Source organism: Hyla sarda, chromosome 10 (genome assembly GCF_029499605.1).
Source record: "Hyla sarda isolate aHylSar1 chromosome 10, aHylSar1.hap1, whole genome shotgun sequence".
Lineage (NCBI taxonomy): Eukaryota > Metazoa > Chordata > Amphibia > Anura > Hylidae > Hyla > Hyla sarda.
Window position 1 is genome coordinate 69978943 of NC_079198.1, and position 24524 is coordinate 70003466.

Genomic DNA, 24524 nt, shown 5'->3' on the forward strand with positions numbered 1-24524 from the left:
AAAAAACAGACATGGTCGCACATCCACAACATGCACCTTGATCTAATGCTTCTCAACAACATTTATTAAGCTAACAGGTCGTTAATGTACTTTATGATCATGAAGTGCAAGCCCACTAGCCACATCACAGCCACCTGTAAGTAGTGGATCCCTAACATAAAATGGCGCAGCACTTAGTGGCAACCACCACTGCCCCAACACCAGTGCCCACAGGGGGAACGACCCAACTGGCAGAGCAGACCCAATGCAACTCAAACCAGTCCAAAGGCCGTGCCACTCCACAGACACAGCACCGGGGCAGCAACGGATGCCAAACAGCACTGCCCCAGGGGGAACAGATGTAAAAAGCTCACTCACCATGTGCTCCCAGTATGAGACTGAGCGGATGCCAGGAGGAATAGGGCCCTAATGCAGCTTCCTGCCAATTATATAGGCCTGGGCTGAGGGGGAGGGGGAGGGGCAGAGTGCAGACCAAGCAACAACAAAAAAAAGAGGGGATAGAAAACACAATCATGAAGTGCAAGCCCATTAGCCACGTCATGGCCACCTGTAAGTAGGGGGTCCCTAGCAACCCTAGCATTAAATGGCGCAGCGCTGAGTGGTGACCACCACCGCCCAAAAACGAGTGCCCACAGGGGGAATGACCCAACTGACAGAGCAGCCCCAATGCCACTCAAACCAGGCCCTGGGCCGTGCCACCCCACAGACACAGCATCGGGGCAGCAACGGATGCCAAACAGCACCGCACCAGGGGGAACAGATGTAAAAAGCTCACTCACCATGTGATCCCAGTATGAGACTGGGAGGCTTCCAGGATAAATAGGGCCCTAATGCAGCTTCCTGCCAATTGCCTACAACCCCGACACCCGACCCTGGCAAATGGGGGTGAGTAAGGGTTAATTTACCTATCCTTTGTTTGTTGTTGACATATAAGTAACATGTGTGCAAGTTTCATCTTAATATCTTTAGCCGTTTGGACGTGATGCTAGAACACACATACACACATTGGGGTACATGTTTCCAAAATGTTACCCCTGTTTTGTGTTTAAATTTTTGCGCAAAATTTTGTGCAAGCTGTTGGAGCATTTCCTCCAGATGTGTAGGTTTCGGTGGACCTTGGAGTGACATATTTAGTACTCACAAATTTATTAACTGCGTACATTTCATTTACCCCCAGAAATCTTGCGCAATGACCATATTTTAAACGCAAATATAAGCCATCTTGGACTGCACGTAGCAAGATGCTCTAAATCATTGATTCCAAGGAGATTACTCTGCTTCTGCCACCAGTCAGATTATCTCTGGGATACTTAAAACCTTTCCATGTACTTTTTAAAAACAATGCAATGTTTATGGACCACTTGTGATCCCCCTTCACTCGCAGTCTAACCCCATACACCGGGATAATACATTCGCATAATACACCGGGTTATAGTGCGGGTGAAATACTTCCCAGCACAGTTCATACCGGTACTTCAAACTGTGTAAAATTCAAACTCCTGCTGTTCTAGATGAGAGCAGGAGATTGCACCTGTGAAGTGTTACCATGGTGACCGTACAGCTAAGAATATACCACTGTGTGTGCAGGGAGGGAGAAGGAGGTACAGCTGTTAGGTCTATGTTTATGTGTGATTGTGTGTATGCATTAGAGTTGAGTGTGTGAGAGTGTGTATGTAGTCGAGCTGAGTGTGTGTATGCAGCAGAGGTGAGTGTGTGCATATGTAGTAGAGATGATTGTGTTAGTGTATATAAGTAGCAGAATTGAGTGTGTGAGTGTGTATGTAGCAGAGCTGAGTGTGTAATGTGTGTATATAGCAGTGCTGAGTGTGTGAATGTGTGTATGTAGCAGAGCTGAGTGTGTGAGTGTGTTCATGTAGCAGAGCTGAGTGTGTGAGTGTATGTAGCAGAGTTGAGTGTATGAGTTTCTGTATGTAGCATAGCTGAGTTTGTGTATGCAGCAGAGTTGAGTGTGTGTGTGTATATGTAGCAGAGCTGAGTGTGTGAGTGTGTATATGTAGCAGAGCTGAGTGTGTGTGTTAGTGTGTGTATGATCAGGTGTATGTAGCAGTGCTGAGTGTGTGCGCGGTCATGCTTACACATAATCACACATCCAGCTCTGCTGCATACCCATGTTGCATGCTCATTTCTGTACCAGGGTGCCTCCAGCTTTTGCAAAACTACAACTCCCAGCATGCCAAGTTTTGCAACACTTGGAGGCATTCTGGTTGATAAACACTGATAAAGGGACAGATTGTTCAGCCAAATTACATAATTTTATAAACCCAGATATTCTGGGGAGTTTCTCAAAAACTACTGTAATTTCTGTTCCAGCGATATTATTCACACCTTTTTTTTATTTCTCTTCACATTTTCTAAGGTCTCTTTTGCTGCTTTGAAAATATGAGAAAATTCATTTTTGCGCCACTTTTTTTTTCTTGCACCAAAATAATTTTTTGTTGCAGCCATATTGTACTTTTTTTGTTGGGGGGGGGGGGCTAAAATTGATGAGTTTTTTGTGCCAAAATTGCTGATTTTGCGCCAACTTTTACATCCAAGAAAATTCTGGTAAAAACAACATCTCACGAAATATTCCATGGTTGCTATTGCCCAGACAAGCGATAACTGTATAAATAAAACATTTCTGAGCTTAAATGTGAGTGCAGGTGCAGTGAACAAGAAAAAAAAAATATATATATATATATTTATTTTTTTTATAACATTTTTCAATAATAATTCTTTCTTTCTTTTTTTTTTATAATGACTTACACAACACCTTTTCCCAAAGTAAAAAAAAAAAAAAAAAAAAACAATAAAACTACACCATTTCTGTGTTTTCTACACTATCAAAAAGCTGGTGTGAAATTTTTTATGTAAACTGGACTCTCACCCCTTTGAAAATATTATGTAAAGCAGACAATATACGTGGACACACCCACTTTTACAAAACTGTCGTGAACAGTGTAAACCGCGGCACAAAGCTCTTTGAAAATGTGGTCAATACTTTTTGCGCCAAATATATATATATATTTTTTTTTTTTTTTTGGCGCAAAGTTCTTTGAGAATCTCCCCCTCTGTGTACTCTATAAAGATTTATGATTTTACTATTATGCAGAGTTTTTTTCGGCGCACACTGCTGCTCCGGCACTATGTGAGCAGTGTACTGCGGGAAAATGCCACAGCTCTGTGAAGTGTGAGGTAGAGAAGGAGTGCACAGTAGAGCGAGGGGGGGGGAGGCTTTCTAAATTTGCACAAAATGTATCAAAGGACGTGTGCAACTTTAGTAAATCTTGAGCAAGAGTGTAAATTAGACAAGCAGTGCAAAGGGGTAGATCTGTGTCTACAGTAGACACCTAATGATACATGTCCCCCATTGAGTTTCACACATATATATATATATATATATATATATATATATATATATATATATAGATTTATTCTATTTAATTAATTACTATTATTTATTCATTTTTAAATATTAGTACTACTATTATTATTAACTTATTAATAATTTATTAATAAATTTGCAACACAAAAAGAGAAACACAACCGCACATCCACCATTTATAATTTGATCTACTTGCTTCTCAGCATAGTTTCAAAAACGAACAGGTTGTTAGTATACATTTTGATCAAAAAGTACAAGCCCACTCGCCACGTCAAGGCCACCTCATTAGAGTGGGTCCCTAACCTGACACTGGCGTAGCCCCCGGCTGCGACCACTGCCTCCGAAACACCATGCCCAACGGTGCAGGCGTTATTAATTAGCAGGAAACTGCATAAAGGTTTCCTCCTACCATTCTCCCAGCCCTCTGGCAGTGAGCACATGGTAGGTTTCATACTGGTGTGGTTCTCTGTGGCGGCCATTGTTTCTGTGATGCTTTGTCTGTGGAGTGGAGTGGCCCAGAGCCAAGAGCTTGGTCGGGCAGTAGTGGTGCTGCCTGGCCACTGGGTCGCTCCCCCCATTGGGCATGGGGTCTTGGAGGCAGTGGTCGCTGACGCGCACTACGCCAGTGTCAGGTTAGGGACCCACTCTAACTAGGTGGCCTTGAAGTGGCGAGTGGGCTTGTACTTTTTGATCAAAATGTATACTAACACCCTGTTAGTTTTTGAAATTATGCTGAGAAGCAAGTAGATCAAATTACAAATGGTGGATGTGAGGCTGTGTTTTCTCTTTTTGTGTTGCACATTATTAATAAATTTAGCGACTTTTTAAAATACTTTTATCTCAGAACTATATACAACATTGGTTCTTGTTTGTATACATATCATGTATACACAATATGTCTGAAAAACAATCTCAATCACAGGATTGTGACTATATTTCTGGGTACCAGATTCAACATATGGTTGATCAATCTGTGTCCCGATCTGTTCAGACTGCTGTCCAGACTGCAATGGCATCAATGCAGGAGACCATTACTAAATCAGGGGCCTTAGCAATATCGCAGTCCACTACTCAAAAACCTGCACCAATGACTCATTTATCTAAGGGCCTTAAAAAATCTCACAAATCAGCTTTTAAGAGTCACCGCCAAAAAATTGATGACTGATACTCCAATAAACAGAGGAAATTAGTACCTACAGGAGCAGGTCAAGATCCTGATATAGGCTTGCGTCCATCATGCAGCCACCATGCAAGTGCTACACAATCGCACTCTAAACCCTCAACCCGTGAGGAAGATCCATCAAAACAGGCTCCTAAGAAATCTAAAAGGGTAAATCCCGATTCTTACGCTGAGATATTTGATCACTCTTCTGCGGAAGATTCTGATTATTCTGATGACCCCTCTGAATACATAGACATATCTGAGGGAAGTGATGAGAACTGTGATGACTCTACTATGGCAGAAAATACCTTACTTGATAGCTCAGGTAAACCGTATTTAGACCCATCTCACATTCCTCACCCTAGATCTGGGGAATGTAAAACCCCCAAAAATGCCTTGATAGGTCATTTAAGGCTTGTCAAGATAAGTTTCTTGACCTATTGTGCCCTCTGACGAAGATATTAGATTTGTCAGAGGATTCATTGGAAAAAGGCATTCCTGTAGATGTTGCTGTTCTGAGAGGCTGGGTCCAAAGGGCTATGGGCTTTTTCGGGAATGCGAATGCAGCATTTTTTGCTGAACGCAGGAGATCTATTCTTTTAAAATTAGATGCTCAGTTTACCCATTTGGCTACCAACGAACCATCCATACCAACCGATGGCTTAATATTTGGAGAGTCTTTTATTAAGGAGGTAAGCAAGTTTGTCAGCTTGTTCTCATCTTTAGATAAGGCCTAGTCGTTTTGAAAAAAGGTTTTCTCACACAAGGTTTTTGGGAGGGATGGGAAAGGGCGAGGTCGCTTTCCCTGTTGCTCCTCCCAGTTCAGATCTCAGTATAGAGACCCATTTCAACATAACAGGTCTAACTTTACTGCCCCTACAACCGAACCAACACCCTTCTTCCCATACCGGGGACGCCCAGAGGTGAACCAGAGGTCAATGAGGGTCAGCCCGTTCTAGACCTAGTCAAATATGTCTACTTTCTTCTCATCTTCCAGTGGGCGGAAGACTCATTCATTTTTCCCAAAACTGGGCTATGATCTCTTCCGACCAATAGATTCTCAACACTGTAAAAGGTTACCAAATAGACTTTGTTTCCACACCCATCCATGTTCACCTTCCTCATCCTGTACATTTTTCAACAGAGGATATATCCCTCATAGAATCCGAAATAAAGGACTTATGTTCCAAGAATGCAATTGTCCCGGTACCGCTTCAGCGGTTGGAGGTTATCGACCCGTAATAAATCTAAAAATCCTCAACAATTTGGTTCACTAAAGACATTTCAAGATGGAGGGTATCCATCTTTTAAGAGATCTTCTCTTAAAAGGAGATTGATTGGTAAAAATCGATCTCAAAGAGGCATATCTCACAGTTCCAATCCATCCATCTTCCCATCCTTATCTACAATTCATCTGGAACCATCAAAAATGGCATGTTCACATGTCTCGTCAGCACCATGGTATTTTGTAAAACTTATGAAACCAGTGGTAGCTGCTCTTCATTCCAGAGGTCTTTGTCTTATAATTTATCTTGACAATATCCCCATCATGGCCCCTCCAGTACATTTTGTTCTCCTACATATGGAAAAGACTCTGTCTCTATTGACCAATTTGAGATTTATAATCAATCAAGAGTAATCAATCCTTGTTCCCTCACAGGAAGTAGAATTCTTAGGTTTTGTGGTCAGCACTCCCAAGCCTTCCTTCCAAAAAGCTCAGAATGATTCAGAAAGAAATTCAATCACTTCTCAACAAGGATCTAATTTCCCTGAGATCCATTGCCAGGATTGTTGGTCTTCTTTTGGCCTCAATTCAAGCTATTTTTCCAGCTCCCTTACTCTACTCTTCAACGGTTAAAGATTCAACATTTGAGAGAAGGTTTGGGATATTCCGACAAAATTTTACTTTCAACAGAAGCAAGATAAGAACTTCTCTGGTGGCTTCATCATATTCAAGATTGGAATGGCAAAGCGATTTTCAATCCCAAGTTAAACTTAATTCTGGAATCGAACGCCAGCCTTCACGGTTGGGGGCGCTCGATGCGGATCCCTATCAACAGGTGGAAAATGGGCATCTTTAGAATCTCATCTCCACATCAATCGCTTAGAACTTCTGGCAGGCTTCTTTGCTTTAAAACGTTTTGCAAAGGACATGTCACATTGTTGCATTTTTTTGCGCATGGACAACATTTCTGCGGTCCAATATGTCATTATGTCAATCGCTTAGGAGGCACAAAATCAAGACTCTTAGCCAATATAACCAGAGATTTTTGGCATTTTTGTTTGAACAGGCCAATTCTTCTGAAAACAGAGTATCTTCCAGGTCTTTCCAATTCAGGGGTGGATTGGAATTCCCGTTATCTAACGCGATTGAAAATTAGACCCTCACATTTTTCATCAAATCAATTTTCTTTGGGGACCTCTTCATCTGGACCTCTTCGCATCAACCGCCAAATTCACTGCTTTTTCAGTTGGCACCTAGAGCTCTGGGACTGGATGCTTTGGCTCAAATTTGGCCTCAAGAGACACTTTATGCTTTACCACCATTTCTTCTCCTTCCGAGGGTCCTTCTACACGTTTCAATCCAGGGCTCGACGCTATTCCTAATTGCTCTTTGGTGGCCAGATCAATCCTGGTTCCCTCAGATCCTCAGCATGATCATAGATATCCCAAGGATCATTCCATTTCATTCATCCCTTCTTCAGGATCCTTCTGGGAATCCTCATCCATTGGTTCTTTCGAACCAACTTCCTCTGGTTGCTTGGCTAATCTCGGGTTAATCACAATTTGCTGAAGCCTTATCCTTTCTGAAGCCTGGGCTCCAGGTACCAGGACTGCTTTCTGATCAGCCTGGAAACTTTGGTTTCATTGGTGCTCATAACTGGATTTGTATCCCGTACACACATCTACTATCCCCATATTAAAAATGTTATTTCGGAATCCTTTGATGCTGGTAAACCCATCGGACATTGAATCTATATCATTTCTGCTTATCATGCCCCCATCGAAACCTTTCCAATCGGTAAACACCCTCTAGTCTGTAAACTTCTTAAGGGTATGTGCTTCAAAAGACCTCCATTGCCTAAGAATCATTCCACTTGGGATGTCAATATTCTTTTATCTTTATAAAATTTTTGGGATGATAACGATTCCTTATGAGTGTTGAGCGCGAATATTTGAAATGCTAATTTTTACCTCGAATATTGGCACTTTGCGATTTTACAAATATTTAGAATATAGCGCTATATATTTGTAATGACAAATATTCGATTTGTCATTCAAAGTGATCACCCCTCCCTGCTTCCAGTTTGTGGTCCAAAGAAGGCTCCAATATTATTTACTGTATGAGTTGGTGTGGAGTGTGAATATTTCATATATGCGAATATGCAAATATTTGCCAATATCGGCTCTTCCAGAAGACACTGATCCTTCCCTTCTTTTAGCTTTAGATAGGGTAGGTTGGTTTAGCAGATTTTTAGTGTAGGGTATAGTGTTCTAGTGTAGGGTATAGTGTATATGCGCACTATATGAATTTCATTATGATTTTCGCATTAAAAAAAAGTGAACAAACATAGCGAATATGCTAATTTCGTGACCATGGGACAAATATTCATCCATATAGTCAAGAAATATCACAAATTCAAATATGGCCCCTGCCGCCCATCACTATTATTCTTTTAAACTCACTACTCTTTTATGTCTTATTTACATCTAAAGAGTCTCTGACCTTAAAGGGATATTCCGGGATTTTTTTTAATTTGACTATGCTACAGGGGCTGTAAAGTTAGTGTAGTTCATAATATAGTGTCTTTACCAGTGTGTGATGGTTTTCTCACAAATCTTCTGTGATTTTCACCCCACTATTTATTTTTAACAGCATACAAAATGACTGTTCTCTCAGATTTTTCCCAGCTTGCAATGCGGCCGAGACCTGACTCACTAGTCAGCTGATGACAGGGAGCCTGTCTGCTTCAATGGGTGGAGGGATCAATCTGCAACTAATACAACAGCTGTAGGCACCCTGATTGAAAACCCACAGGCCTTTTGTTTCTATGGGTGGGGTGGCTGATGTTTGGGAGGGAGGAAAATGGAATTGTGGGATTTGTATTCAAAAAAAGGAAATACAAGTTCACAAAAAGTTAGCCACAGTGTTATGGTAATGTCATGACATAGCCATTTAGCCCCAAGACAAGCGCAGATCCTTCCTAAGCATGTCCATTACTGCCTCCCAGGTACATACTAAAATCACCTTTAAGGCTTTGGATATAGCTAGAAGACAATTTTCACTTCAAGAAGTAATTTTTTCAGTTTTTTCGTGTGGTTCGCTGCCTCAAAGTCTACGAATCTAAGACTTTATCACTTCGTAATCCTTCTCATTCTGAACTTCTCATATCCTATTGTAAACCCCATTTACCTGTCTCCTCAACAACCCTAGCTAGATGCGTCGGACAATCCATGGCTATGGCTGGCATTGGTATTTCAGCTTTTGGGGCTTACTCTTCTAGAGGAGCAATGTCCACTAAACTTTTTCAAGCAGGAGTCTCTTTATCGGATCTTTTCAAAGCAGCCAATTGGTCATCTGAATCTACCTTTAAAGCCTTCTACTTTAGACCTGAACCTCAGGTTTCCATGTCTCTTCTTTAATGTTATTTTGTATATATATCTCATGTATATACATTTTATTTATAGTTTAAGCTTTAAACTTGCATAATGCGAATGCCTCCTGTCTTGAAATAAAATTGAAGATTTTCCTACCCTAGGTGACAGAAAAAATAGATTTTATAAAAGACAGGAGGTGAGCCTTATCCCTCCCTTGCAACCCATCCCTATCTGTTTATTATTTCTTTTAGCATACTAATCTTCAATGGATTTGGGACCTTCTTCATGCCTTCATTGGTGGCTTCAGACTTCAGTTCCTGTTCAACTGTTTATAATTACTTGCCTTTCTCCTGTTCGGGTTGATGGATGTTTATATTCTTCATTTCATCTTCTTACTTCAGATCAAAGAAAGAGGTGGCGTTACAGAGTCATTACCTTTTATAGCCTAGACCATATCCATCCTGTTTGGCTATTCACAGATGGACAGGATGTTTGGTTACACCTGAACATTCTATAATGTTTTTTCTTTGTATTGATATGTTACTACTTTGCTGCTGGAGCAAGTAAAGAGAGAATTTTTGCATAATGCTCACCTCCTGTCTGTTATAAAAATCTATATTTTCCGTCACCTAGGGTAGAAAAATCTTCAATTTTGGACTTTGGTATTTATTTTTTTAACGTTTATGCCGTTCACCGTACAGGATCAGTAACCTAATATTTTGAGAAAACTGACATTTCCGCACACGGTGATACTAAATATGTTGATTTATTTTTTTTACTGTTATTAAATCTTTATTTTTACTTTTTCTTTTTTTTTTTACTTTTAGCCCTCACAGGAGACTATTTTTGCAATATTTAGATTGCAGATACTGATTAGTGCTAGGCATAGGCATAGTACTGATCAGTGTTATCTGCAATCGTCTTCTCTAGTCTGCTTGAACACAAAAGACCCCACAATGACAGCAGGAGGAAGGTAAGGAGACCTTCGGCCATTATCTTGGCTGATGCCAGGGCCGGCCATGGGCAATCAGATCAGCTACCGGAACTGCATCATTGCCGGGACCCAAAGTTTATGATGTGAGCGGAGCTCCTGTGCTTGCTTCATAGCCGAGGTGGGACTTAGGGTGCCTTCAATGCATCTTTATGGAGGAGCTGATGCGCTGTACTTGTGTATCTCCAGCTCTCCCATAGAGATGAATGGAGGGTGCCTGTTGACCACCGATTTGAGCGGTGGTTGACACAGCTCTGTGCATAGGGAGAGCAGGGGCACCAAGCAGGAGGTCACCGGAGGTCTCAACAGTTGAACCCCCCTCAATCTGACACTTTTTCCTTATCTTTTGAATAGGGGATACATTATCCTAAACATGACTACTTCTTAAAAGGGTTATCCACCATAAGGTGATTTTAGTACATACCTGCCAGGCTATCTTTTTGTGAACTGGGCATTTCCTGTTGGATTTGGTTCTCAAACTACACATCCCATAGTTCCATGCTTGTAAGTTTGAGGTCACTTTCCTCCCTCCCACACATCAGCCACCACACCCATTGCAGCACAAATGAGCTGCATCCATTCAAAAGATCACCTGTCCTGCACCGCGCTTCATCTCCCTGGCGGCCTGGAATGGCATCACTGACGTCCACTTTCACTGACTGGACGCCGGCGCCGCCGAAGTCCTGGACGGAGGAGGTAACGGGGGGACATGATCCGGCACAAGGGGGTTTTGGTGTAATGGCAACTGAGGGGGGGGATGGTGGGGTCTGTGGGGGTTTACACACGATCGCAGCAGAGAACACGGGGGGGGGGGGTTGCCGGCACACACGATCGCAGCTGAGAACCGGGGGGCACACTGAGAACGGGGGGGGGGGGGGACTGGGGGTGGTAGTAATAGCAGCCGAGTACCGGGGGGTGGGGGGTTAGGGGCATAATGGGACACAGGATTGGGCACAGCTGAGAACCTGGGGATGGGGGGGATCTGCCCGGATCCCGCACTGCCTGTGTGTGTGTGCGCTCCCTGAGCTCGTTCACAGGCAGTGCGTGCCCGCGCTGAATTCTCCCATACTGGATACCGGCCTGCTTTACGGCCGGTATCTGGTATACTGCAAAATTAACACTAGTCTGTCTGGCTAAAGACAGACAACCCCTACTGGTGGCTATTTTTAAATTTAATTTCTGGGGAAAATTGACATTTATTTAAATAAATTTATATTGCAAGAAGCCATCATATGATTAGTTCTTTAACATATAAAACGTTTTCAACAATGACAGTGTCTCTTTAAATACAATGGACAGTATGAAGTCAAGGAAAACAATATTGAGATAGTTTGGTATAAGTAGACACATGTTGAACTGTCACGAGCCCATTGCAATATAAAAAAAACTTTGTAGGAAATATGAAGTGTTTACTGGTACATCCGCCTACATTACATAGTCCTTAATTGTGTAATAAAAGTATTATTGTGCCAAGACTTGGCAGCACTTTTTATTTCCATGTGGGAATTACAGCCAGGTTAGTTATCAAGCTCCAAAAGGTGTATCCTTGTTCCTATGAATGGCTTGGGAAATAAAATACTAGAAATTCACATATGTGTCAGGGGAACTGACAGCAGGTTAAAAGAATCTAACATGCTGATAGGGGCAGCTGTGCCAATTTGTGTAATATAAATTCTTATTAATAAACTAATGAAGGTGTTTGGTGCACTGGGGACATTACTTTACCTGTAGGTGCAGTGCTACACAAGCCCACCCGCTGCTATTACAATGCCTCCTTATGAATATTCATCCAGACCTCTGTAGTGATGAGTGGCCTTCAATTACCGGCTTTTTTCTCCCAAACTTTAGGAAAATTTTCGTTTAGCTTAAAGGCAAACATCTACTGGTTTGTTTCAGCAGAACCTGATACAATGGCCCCAATACCATATCAGAATAGGAGAAGTAAGAGAGAATAGTCCAGAAGTAGCCAAGAATACGTGCAAGAAAGAGGAAGGATCAATTGACCTCAGGAAAGCCAATAATACCTTTTAAAAGGCACACAGCCATTCAGGAAGCAGAATGGGGGTGGGTCAGAGCCTATGCACATAACTGCAATGACCATTTTAGGGAGAGTGGCTATAAGGAGCAGATTTGTGTGAGGGACAGGTGGGGAGAGTTATCAAACCCTGTGTAGAGGAAGAGTGGTGCAATTGCTAATGGTAACCAACCCACCAAAATTCTTTCATGTTTCAGAGGCCTTAAAAAAAATAAAAAAAATAAAAAAAAGCAATCAGATTGTTATGGGCAACTGCACTACTCTTCCTCTACAAAGGTTTTGTAAAATCTCCCCACCTGTCCCTCACAGAGATCTGCTCCATACAGCTACTCTCCCTAAAATGGCCATTGCAGCTACATGCCTAGGATCTTGCCCGATAGGTGCAAAACCTGTTGCTAGTGATATACACAGGTGTTTAGGGTAATTGCTGAGATTCGGGTTCTCCTCAAACTAATTTAGTCCAAACCAAAGGTTTACAAAATGTGCTCATCTCTACTGTTTGGGTATTAAAGTAACCTGAACCTGTTTTCTGGAGTTGATGAGGGTTGCTAAACTTTTTCAGCTAAGTGTTGAAGAGGCAGGGCCAAGTGACACAGCCTGGTACACCTTTCTCACCTGCCCTCCCTTCCTAGCCCCTTTGTGATTGACATACAGATGTGTGTATATGAATTAAGGAGGTTCTTGAAGGTGTAGGCAAGCAAGGAGGCATGGCAAGCTGTGGACTTAAAAGGGGTACTCAGGTTGAAAATGTGTTTTTTTTTTAAATGAACTGGTGCCAGGAAGTTAAACAGATTTGTAAATTACTTCTATAAAAAAAATCTTTATTCTTCCAGTACTTATTAGCAGCTTTATGCTACAGAGGAAATTCTTTGCTTTTTGAATTTCTTTTTTGTCTTGTCCACAGTGCCAGGAACTGTCCAGAGCAGCATAGGTTTGCTATGAGGAATTTCTCCTGCTCTGATACGGGCATCAGCAGAGAGCACTGTGGACAAGACAAAAAAGAAATTCAAAGAGAAAAGAATTTCCTCTGTAGCATACGGCTGCTAAAAAGTACTGGAAGGAGAAAGATTTTTTTAACCCCTTAATGACCAATATTGGGTTGGTCCCAGCATGTATCTGAAGCCGGGACCCGGGGCTAATAGCGCGCGGCAGCGATCGCGGTGCCGTGCGCTATTAAGCCTTTAAACATGGCATTCAAAGTTGAACGCCGCATCTAAAACGAAAGTGAAAGCTGTCCAGCTGCTCAGTGGGGCCGATCGGGACCACCACAGTGAAGATGCAGTGTCCCGATCAGCTGGGACACGAGCGGAGGTCCTCATACCTGCCTCCGGCATGTCCCTTCGGCGATTGATTGCTCCAAGCCTGAGATGCAGGCTTGAGCAATCGACAGCCGATAACACTGATCACTGCAAAGCTATGTCTTTGCAGTGAACAGTGCTGGCAATCAGTGTATGCAATGTTATAGCCCCCTATGGGAGCTATAACACTGCAAAAAAAAGTGTAAAGAAAAAGTTAATAAATGTGATTTAACCCTTTAATAAAAGTTCTAATTACTCCCCTTTCCCATAAAAAAAAAATACCATGTAAATAATAATAAATATAAACATATGTGGAATCGCCGCGTGCGTTAATGTACGAACTATAAAAATATATCATTAATTAAACTGCACGGTCAATGGAGTAAGCGAAAAAAATTCCAAAGTCCAAAATAACGTATTTTTGGTCGCTTTTTATATAATGAAAAAATGAATAAAAAGCGATCAAAAAGTCCAATCAATACAAAAATGGTACCGCTAAAAACATCAGATCACGGCGCCCCATACACAGAAAAATGAAAAAGTTATGGGGGTCAGAAGATGACAATTTTAAACGTATACATTTCCGTGCATGTAGTTTTTTTTCCAGAAGTACAACAAAATCAAACCTATATAAGTAGGGTATCATTTTAATTGTATGGACCTAGAGAATAAAGATAAGGTGTCATTTTTACTGAAAAATGTACTGCATAGAAACGGAAGCACCCAAAAGTTACAAAATGGCGTTTCTTCTTCAATTTCGTCGCAAAATGATTTTTTTTTTCATTTCACTGTAGATTTTTGGGTAAAATGACAGATGTCACTGCAAAGTAGAATTGGTGGCGCAAAAAATAAGCCATTATATGGATTTTTAGGTGCAAAATTGAAAGGGTTATGATTTTTAAAAGGTGAGGAGGAAAAAACAAAAGGGCAAAAACCGAAAAACCCTGCGTCCTTAAGGGGTTAATAGAAGTAATTTACAAATCTGTTTAACTTTCTGGCACCGGTTTTCCACTGGAGCACCCCTTTAAGCAGATCGGCTTCACCTTCTTTATTCAAGTTACTTTTACACCCTAACAGCTTTCCAACGGTGTCTGCAAACACAACTAAAAGAACTACAAAAAGACAGCAATACTGTCAAACATGTTTCATTTTGTGCCTCTCTGCTATGATAAGGTTAAGCATTCTCACAGTTCCTGTCTGTGGCCAATCCAGTTGATTTATAGGCAAGTTAACCAGCATTACAGTGTTGTATGATTGTTGCAGCGCCTCCTGAATACGGACTTATCAGTCGATGGTCCAGAAGGTTTACTATATATTTCCAGGAAACCTATCATTACATGGAGATGGTATTTATTGTGAGGTCTAGTCTGGGGTCTGAATTTATTTTAGGAACTAGACTGGAATCTGAATATATTAAGGGTCTTTGGAGTTCTACCCAGCCTTCCCAGATTTCTGAATGTCTATTCTACCCAGACACTGAAATTGCCGTAAGACCTGTGCTGGTAACTATATTGAAATCTTACCTATACCACCTATTAAACACCGGGACCTAAATGTCAATGTACACTGCTCAAAAAAAATAGAGGGAACACTAAAATAACACATCCCTGATCTGAATGGATGAACTAATCATATGAAATACTTTCATCTTTACATAGTTGAATGTGATGACAACAAAATCACACAAAAATTATCAACCCATGGAGGTCTGAATATGGAGTCACACTGAAAATCAAAGTGGAAAACCACTACAGGCTGATCCAACTTTGATGTAATCTCCTTAAAACAAATCAAAATAAAGCTCAGTAGTGTTTGTGGCCTCCACGTGCCCGTATGACCTCCCTACAACACCTGGGCATTCTCCTGATGAGGTGGCGGATGGTCTCCTGAGGGATGACCTCCCAGACCTAGACTAAAGCATCCACCAACTCCTGGACAGTCTCTGGTGCAACTTGGCGTTGGTGGATGGAGCGAGACATGATGTCCCCGATGTGCTCAATCGGATACAGGTCTGGGGAACGGGCGGGCCAGTCCATAGCATCAGTGCCTTCCTCTTGCAGGAACTGCTGACACTCCAGCCACGTGAGGTCTAGCATTGCCTTGCATTAGGAGGAACCCAGAGCCAACCGCACCAGCATATGGTGTCACAAGGGGTCTGAGGATCTCATCTCGGTACCTAATGGCAGTCAGGCTACTTCTGGCAAGTACATGGAGCGCCAAACAAGTCATGCTGGAGGATATTGCAGGCAACAGAACGTTATCCACTGTGTCTCCAGATGCTGTCACGTCTGTCACATGTGCTGAGTGTGAACCTGCTTTTATCTGTGAAGAGCAAAGGGCGCCAGTGGCGAATTTGCCAATATTGGGGTTCTCTGGCAAATGCCAAATGTCCTGCACTGTGTTGGGCTGTAAGCACAACCCCCACCTGTGGACATCGGGCCCTCATACCACCCTCAGGGAGTCTGTTTCTGACCGTTTGTGTGGACACATGCACATTTGTGGCCTGCTGGAGGTCATTTTGCAGGGCTCTGGCAGTGCTCCCCCTGCTCCTCCTTGCACAAAGGCGGAGGTAGCAGTCCTTCTGCTGGGTTGTTGCCCTCCTTTGGCCTATTCCACATCTCCTGATGTACTCTCCTGTCTCCTGGTAGCGCCTCCATGCTCTGGACACTACACTGACAGACACAGCAAACCTTCTTGCCACAGCTCGCATTGATGTGCCATCCTGGATGAGCTGCACTACCTGAACCACTTGTGAGGGTTGTATGCTACCACTAGAGTGAGAGCACCACCAGCATTCAAAAGCATTCAAAAGTGATCAAAACATCAGCCAGGAAGCATAGGAGCTGAGAAGTGGTCTGTGGTCACCACCTGCAGAACCAATCCTTTATTTGAGGTGTCTTGCTAATTGCATATAATTTCTACCTGTTGTCTGTTCCATTTGCACAACAGCATGTGAAATTGATTGTCAATCAGTGTTTCTTCCTGAGTGGACAGTGTGATTTCACAGAAGTGTGATTGACTTGGAGTTACAATGGCCAATCTACCTCTGATCATGTCTGGGGCAGTGGAGCACCCCTTTAAGACACTCCCAATTCTGGTTCCCAAACAATGTTAAAAGGCAGAGAAGCGGTCGATCCAGTCTCAGCCAGAAGCAGAGAGTAGAGACACCAAGTTAGTCGTGGGAGAAGAGACATAATATAGAGATTTAAAGTCTGTAAGTATGATGAAAAGGAGCTATAGTGAGCCCAATTAATGTAAATAACTCAAAAGATTAGAATACTGCAACCACGCTCCTGGGAATGCTCTATGGAGAGAAGCAGGTAGTGTTTGGAGAGAAGACCCCTCAGCAACATGCCTAATCTCAGAAGAGGGACAGTGTGGCAAGCCCTGTAAACAGGAAACCCCCTGGGCCACAAGAATGGCTGGATTATCAAAAGAAGGCACTAGGGAAGAAGGGTAGGAAGACACACCTAATCTGGTGGCATATTTATCCCAGAAAGAGTAGACTCCAGTGTAGGTACCCAGGCATGCCTCCTCAATCCCTACCCACTGCCACAGTGAAACCAATGCATAAAATAGGCAAGCTGTGACAACCAGTAGCATTGTTGGAAATAAAGTAAGCCCAATCTAGACCTAAATTTATGTCTAATCCAGTATTTAAAGCCAAGACGAGGAAAATTTCCAGCCCACACAAATTTAAGCAAGGATGACAATAAGGTTCATCTTCACTGCATGAATCCTACCCAGCCAAGAAAGCGGCACACCGCTCCAAGCTTTTAAATCTACCTAATCTTCCACTAAGATCTGGGTAAAATTAAGTTAAAATAATTGGGAAGTGTCTGTGGGGATCCCGATGCTTAAATAATTTTTTTCTTATGTAATGGAAAGTTTTCCCCATCATTCTGCACCCAATAACCCATAATGAAAAAAAAAAAAAAAAAAATCTTAATTTATTGGGAAATCAAAGGCAATTTGATGTCCTGCTATAACTATTATGATGTTTAATATTCAGCCCTCCAAGATGTGGCCACGTGTGTTGCCTCCCACTGTATACTTGACAACATGTAATGTCATTAAAACTGGGTGGGAGCCCCCATGTGCATTCATGCATGCGCATGTCTACAGACAAGTGTCAGTACGTTTATCCATCATTGCGCAGATCATGTGACCTGTGGGGTCCCAGCACAAGATGTCGTCCTGTGGGCTAAAGATTACCTCGGGCATCCCTGCTGTCTGTGCCGGGTCCACTGCTTAATAGTACTTTCTGTTATACTGTGACATGTTCCTGTGTTGTGTTATAACTGATTGTGTACTGTCTTCTGAAGGGATTGTGGAAGAGAGGACCAGGTGACCCTGATGCCCAATGGGGTACCCCTTAGACACCCCTTAAGTAGTGTAGAATGGGAGGAGTTGAAAGGACTCTGAGTTGAGTCAGAGTTGAAGTCTAGTCTGGTCTGGGCCAGTGTTCAGTTCAGATTCAACAATTCCTGCCTTAGTAAAGATAGTTATCTGTAACCTTGCATCAGTGCCATCATTGTCCCCACACTTAGCCCAGGAGAAGCTATCTCATCCTTGGAACGTGTAGGATAATGTTGCCCTGGAATCACGAACTGTACATTTCACCCATATTCCACCCGTGGCACCACAGACCCGCTTTAGCTTTGTTGGAGCACGCTGATGCACAGGTGGGTTGTATTATGTATTTATTGGCAGATAAATTTACGAAAAATGTTGTTTTTACATTTAGCCACGTCCCCTGAGGAAGCAAAGCAACAAAGTGTATATTGGGCACTTTATTGTAGCACTTGTGGTCAGTATATTTTGGCTATTTTATGATTATTATTATTATTGTTTTGATGCTTTTTGCACTGCTTTATTATCTAATTAGTATCTTTTTTATGCTTATCAAGTTTTGATGCTTTTTGCACTGCTTTATAATCTAATTATTATCTATTATTACATTTTTATATATACCTATCTCCTCTATTTATTTTTATGCACTTGCACTTTATAAAAATTAAATGAAGTATGGGTATTAGTATATTTATTACTGGGGACCTTTGGATATCTCAGCCTGCATATCTTGATACATGGTTTGTTGGCACATGTTGTCTCATTTTACATGACCTTGTGATCACTGTTTTTGTATCATTCTGCTATGCCTCATCTTTTTATACATTTTTATTGTGCACGTGGTACTCTCAATAAAGTTTATTATATTATATAAGTGAGTGGTAGCTATATTAACTGTGTCACTATGGTTCCAGCTGTTTTAAAGTTGAAGAAGTGGTGTAAAGTTTCCTCAGTGTGTTCTCCCAAATCACAGGCATGGGTCTGTTTATTCTTAATCAATAAATGGCTAGCTGCTCCCTCCTGAGCTGACGCTGATCTCTATTGCTACATGACCTTGTATTGTGTAAGAACAACATGGGCATCACACCTGCATTGTGTGTATGTTTCAGTGCGTGTGACCTAACCCATTCTACTTTGTTACTTACCAGGGATGTTGTCCTATTCAGTGCAGATTAAGAAACATGTGAACGCCTTAAAGAGCTATAAATAGCTGAAGGTGGAGGCTGCTCCGGAACCAAACATTTCTCATTGATTTCTCTTTAGAACTTTGAACTGTAAAAGGAATTTTGAACGATTTTTTAATAAATCCAGCGCATAGTAAAGTATCCTATTTTGTCATATTTCTCAAACATCTGCTTTGAAAGTAAACATCACAGTCTCCCTTGCATATGGACTGCACACAGATTGTGGTTGTGACGCAACTGCTGTATATGAGCCTGACCTAATGGCGAACATAGCAACCAGTCCACATCATAACATAAGAAGTTACAGACAGATCTGTACAGGATCCATCCTATGGAAATGATGAGAAAATCTGTCATTTCATTGTTATTCCATTGTTTTAGAACAGAACTGCAATCGCTGTGTCATTTTAAGCCTAATTCTTAGGCTTCTGCTGCCTCTATTGACAAAACCCATGGACCACATGTACGCAGTACAGCAATGGGGGGTGTGCTACCCTTTTATTGTGAACCATTATCAAGATCCCTCCTAAATTTATTAGATATTGTCTATTGTCAGATGTACTGTTTTTATAAAAGGCAATCGCTCCTCAAACACCTTCTCGTTGTTTCTAGTAATTTTCTATTAAAATCAATTACATAGAAGTACCTCCAAACCACAGCCTAAGTATACTGCAAATACAAAGTTTAGACAATTTTAGATGAGAACCCTTGTAATTAGGACCACCCTCAATACCAGAGCACCATCTGACTAGCTAAGAACCTCTGGACTTGGTATTGGAACATTTTGATCTTTTGCAGTTCCCAGTAGTGACCACACAGGCAGATGTTATATAGGGCCCACTAAGAGTTATAGTACCCTTTGCACCTTTGTCATTGCCTCAACACTCTTTTTCAATAGGGGTCTATATGTATGGCATAGTCCCTGACCCCGGGGCACTCCTATGGTGGGGGTGTCTGGGTGAAAATGTGCCCGTGGTGTTAAGTGCAAATAAGTTTACCCAATATAGGATAAAGGCAGTTCAAAGACTCTAGACTCTAGGGGTGACTAAGACTTGTTTCACTTTAAAAGTTAACATTAAAAATACAGTCCAAACAAAGATATACTCCTTGCAATGATATATGTTTACAGGTGAGCTTCCCATGGAGGGTAAGTCTACTTAAAAACTCATTTTTTGTTTTGTGCTCTACGATTCCATACAGCAGGGCGTAGGGCAGTAAGGTTCTGGACAAGAAAGTCACATAGAAGTCCAACAATTTCAGGAGGGCAAATGTTCTTTTCATTTATTTTTGACAGTTCTCTCTCAAAATCAGAATGTGACTCTTTAGAGGATATCTCTTCACCATGGACTGATAGCAGCTTGTGTGTGTATATATACTTCACATGCGCTGTAAGGTTCACTGTGAATGACCCAGGCTGACTCGAGTTGCCGATTTACTGGGAGTGTTTTTACTGGCAGAGCCATGGTTAACTAACTTTATGCATAGCAGGCTTGCTAGCAGGGAGATGCTCACATGAGCTCCTTAACTGGCTGAGGTCAGGCTTAGACTGACTAAACTAGTTACAGTGCTCTGAGGACAGAGGGATGGACCTGGAGACTCCTCCCTCAGAACTTTCTATAGCAGCGGTCTCCAACCTGCCGACCACCAGATGTTGCAAAACAACAACTCCCAGCATGTCCGGACAGCCCAATGTTGCAAAACTACAACTCCCAGCATGCCCGGACAGCCGTTGGGTGTCAGGGCATGCTGGGAGTTGTAGTTTTGCAACATCTGGAGGTCCGCAAGTTGGAGACCACTGTTCTATAGGAAGTCATGTGTGAAGGTCATGTAAGCTACCTCATGCTGCCTATAAAGTATCCACCAAAGGTGGCAACACAGACAACATCTTCCATTGCACAATCATAGACCACAGTATATGCACATATTATTATTTCCTGGCTTTTTGTGGCCTAAAGAAATGTGGCTCTGAGGGCTTACAACTTCACAGCTATTTTGCTAAGTGGCCCTTAGCACCACCTTTAATGAACTTCACTTCTAACTACTCATTTGGTGACAGTGTCTTCTCCAACACTTAGTTCTGACCCACAAGTGCCACCTTTTTCACTCAGCATTGTGAAAAATTAAATTCTGTCTCTATCAAGTCAGTGAAGAAACTAATTTAAAGGGGAACTCCAGTGGATTTTTTTTTTTCAAATCAACTGGTTCCAGAAAGTTAAGCAGATTTGTAAATTACTTCTATTAAAAAATCTTAACCCTTCCAGTACTTATCAGCTGCTGTATACTACAGAGGAAGTTGAGTTGTTCTTTTCTGTCTGACCACAGTGCTCTCTGCTGACACCTTTGTCCATGTCAGCAACTGTCCAGAGCAGGAGCAAATCCCCACAGCAAACTTCTCCTGCTCTATACAGTTCCTGGCATGGACAGAGGTGTCAGCAGAGAGCACTGTGGTCAGACAGAAAATAACTATTCTACTTCCTCTGAAACATACAGCAGCTGATAAGTACTGAAAGGATTAAGATTTTTAAATAGAAGTAATATACAAATCTGTTTAAATATCTTGCACCAGTTGATTTGAAAAAAAAATTATAGTTTTTCACCGGAGTATCCCTTTAAGTATGAGTTAGGCAATAGGTAGAGTCATAAATAAGTAAGCCCAGGAAATTTGTATTACCCTTGGAATCATTTGTAGGTGATGCATACAGAAATGTCACAATCATTTCTTCCAGATTTTTCCCTATGGTTTATTCATAGACTATATTCAGTGCTTATTCAACATTTATTGCCACACTTTGATTAGATAAGGAAGTGAGGTTTTAGAAATGGTTTACAGTATCTTCACAACCTGTATGTATTTTAAAGGAGTACTATAGTGCTTTTTTTTTTTATTAACCCTCCGTGCCCGGGCTGCAAAATGAAACAAAACAAACTTTAACTCACCTGCCTACATTCCCCTGTTGCTCCGATGTCGGTGTCCCGTTCTCCAGTCCCTCTCTTCTTCCGCTTCCTTCAGGTCGGTGAGTCATGCTGCTCTCAGCGTATCACTGGCCAAAGCAATTTCCCACTGCGGCTGGTGATACGCTGAGAGCAACGTGACTCACCAACCTGCAGGAAGCGGAAGAAGTTTTGTTTCATTTTGCAGCCCAGGCACAGAGGGTTAATAAAAAAAAAAGCACCATAGACAGTATGAGGAGACCATATAGTGGCTGAATGACATAGCGTGGAGGTGTTGGTAGCATGAGGAGACCATGTAGAGGCTTAATGACACAGCTTGGATGTGGCTGAAGCATGAGGAAACAATATAGTGGCTGAATGACACAGCGTGGAAGAGTTGGCAGCATGAGGAGACCATATAGTGCCTGAATGACACAGTGTGGAGGTGATGGCAGCATGAGGAGACCATATAGTGGCTGGATGACACAGCTTGGATATGGCTGAAGCATGAGGAGACCATATAGTGGCTGAATGACACAGCGTGGAGGTGTTGGCAGCATGAGGAGACCATATAGTGGCTGAATGACACAGCTTGGAAGTGGCTGAAGCATGAGGAGATCATATAGTGGCTGAATGACACAGCATGGAGGTGTTGGCAGCATGAGGAAATCATATAGTGGCTGAATGACACAGCTTGGATATGGCTGAAGCATGAGGAGACCATATAGTGGCTGAATGACACAGCGTTGAGGTGTTAGCAGCATGAGGAGGCCATATTGTGGCTGAATGACACAGCCTGGAGTTGGCAGCAGCATGAGTAGACAATAGGGCTTCACAATCCCTAAGATTAAAAGATGAATTCTGACATTTAAACTGAAGATTTTGGGTAGCTAGTGCTACCATAACAAAATTTTTATCGCCAGACCCAGGCCCAGCAGCATCAGTAAACCATATATTGGCTGAATGACACAGCCTGGAGTTGGCTGAAGCATGAGGAGACCATATAGTGTCTGAATGGCACAACCTGGGGTTGGCAGAAGCATTAGGAGACCATTGAAATTTATGATTTTAAAATTTAAATTTAAGATTTTGAAATTGAAATGAAGGATTTTGAAATTGGACATTTAACTCCCAAGTTTTAATGTCCCGGACCCCGGCGTGTGGGTACAAAGGACCAAATCTAACAAGGAGTCACATGTCACATGGCAGCACAATGACAGAGCCTGGAGGGGGCATCAGTAGGAGGAGACCATATAGTGGCTGAATGGCACAGCCTGGAGTTGGCTGAAGCATGAGACGAGACCCTATAGTGGCTGAATGACACAGTCTGGAGGTGGCATCAGTATGTGGAGACCATATAGTGGCTGTATGACTGCCTGGAGTTTGTGGCAGCATGGGGAGACCGTATAGTGTCTGAATGGCACAGCCTGGAGTTGGCAGCAGATGAGGAGACAATAGGGCCTCACAATCTCTAAGAACAAAAGATGAATTTTGAAATTTCCATTGAAGATGTATGGTACCTAGTGCTACCATAAACATATATAGGTAATGTCCTAGGCCCAGCAGCATCGCTAAACCATGTAGTGGCTGAATGACACAGAATGGAGCTGGCTGAAGCATCAGTAAACCATATATTGGATGAATGGCACAGCCTGGAGGTGGCTGAAGCAAAAGGAGATCATATAGTGGCTGAATGACACAGCCTGGAGTTGGCTCAAGCATGAGAAGAGACCATATAGTGGCTGAATGAGACAGCCTGGAGGTGGCAGCAGCAGCATCAGAAGTCCTGAAAGTGACCCGGTGACAGAGGTGGGTGAAAAAAGGTCTGATGTGGAGGAATGTTTGTAACTGGGGAGCAGCGCCTTAAATCTGTTTGGCACTATCCATATTTGTCAAGTGTTGGTGTGGCACCATGGTCAATCTATTCTCATGCATCTGGCAGTTCCTCCCCTGTGTGACTATTTTCGCCAAGGCAAACCATGTGAAGAACAGCGTGACACCGCCGTGCCCTGCACACATGGTATGCTGAATTGCCACTGAGACTTGTCTGTGCAGTGGAGGCTGAGGACACGGTGGAGGATGAGGAGGCAGAGTCGCACGCTGTCAGAGGACCAACGGCCTGAGAGCGTGGAGGGGGAAGCGGCGTGACCTGTCCAAGTTGGTGGTGTGGCTGTGCAGGAACCACACCGTAAAGGACATATATTGTCCATGACCGTAGTTACAGCTCCAGACGTCGGCGCTGCCGTGCACTTTGGTACACACCGACAGGTTCAAGGAATGGACCACCTTATCTTCCACAAAATTCAAAATTGTGCAGGGCTGGTTCTGCCTTCTTCGCAAAGAAATGATGGCTTGGCACTCTCCACCTCTGCTCGACACAAGCCATCAGTTCTCCGAAAGGTGCAGAGTCCACCACTTGAAAAGGGAGGGACTGCAGCACCAGCAACTTAGACTGGAGCACATTCATCTTTTGTGCCGTTGGATGAGTGGGTGCATACTGTTGTCTCTTGGACATGGCTTCGCCGATGGATTGTTTATTTGCGGAATGGCTGACTAAAAGTAGGAGGAACAGGAGCATCTGGAGCG

The 24524-nt window shown here is 42.5% G+C and overlaps 1 protein-coding gene and 1 long non-coding RNA gene across 2 annotated transcripts in view; one reads left to right on the top strand and one right to left on the bottom strand.

The window, feature by feature from the left end:
- Positions 1-1452, bottom strand: part of LOC130293334 (uncharacterized) — a 33180-nt gene extending 31728 nt beyond the window's left edge. The window contains exon 1 of the long non-coding RNA XR_008848179.1: positions 1330-1452. This is a non-coding gene — a long non-coding RNA (uncharacterized LOC130293334). The remainder of the gene's footprint in view (positions 1-1329) is intronic.
- The window catches only part of EPS8L1 (EPS8 like 1), a 151873-nt gene that overhangs the window by 3935 nt on the left and 123414 nt on the right, over positions 1-24524 (top strand). The gene's annotated exons all lie outside the window — the stretch shown is intronic.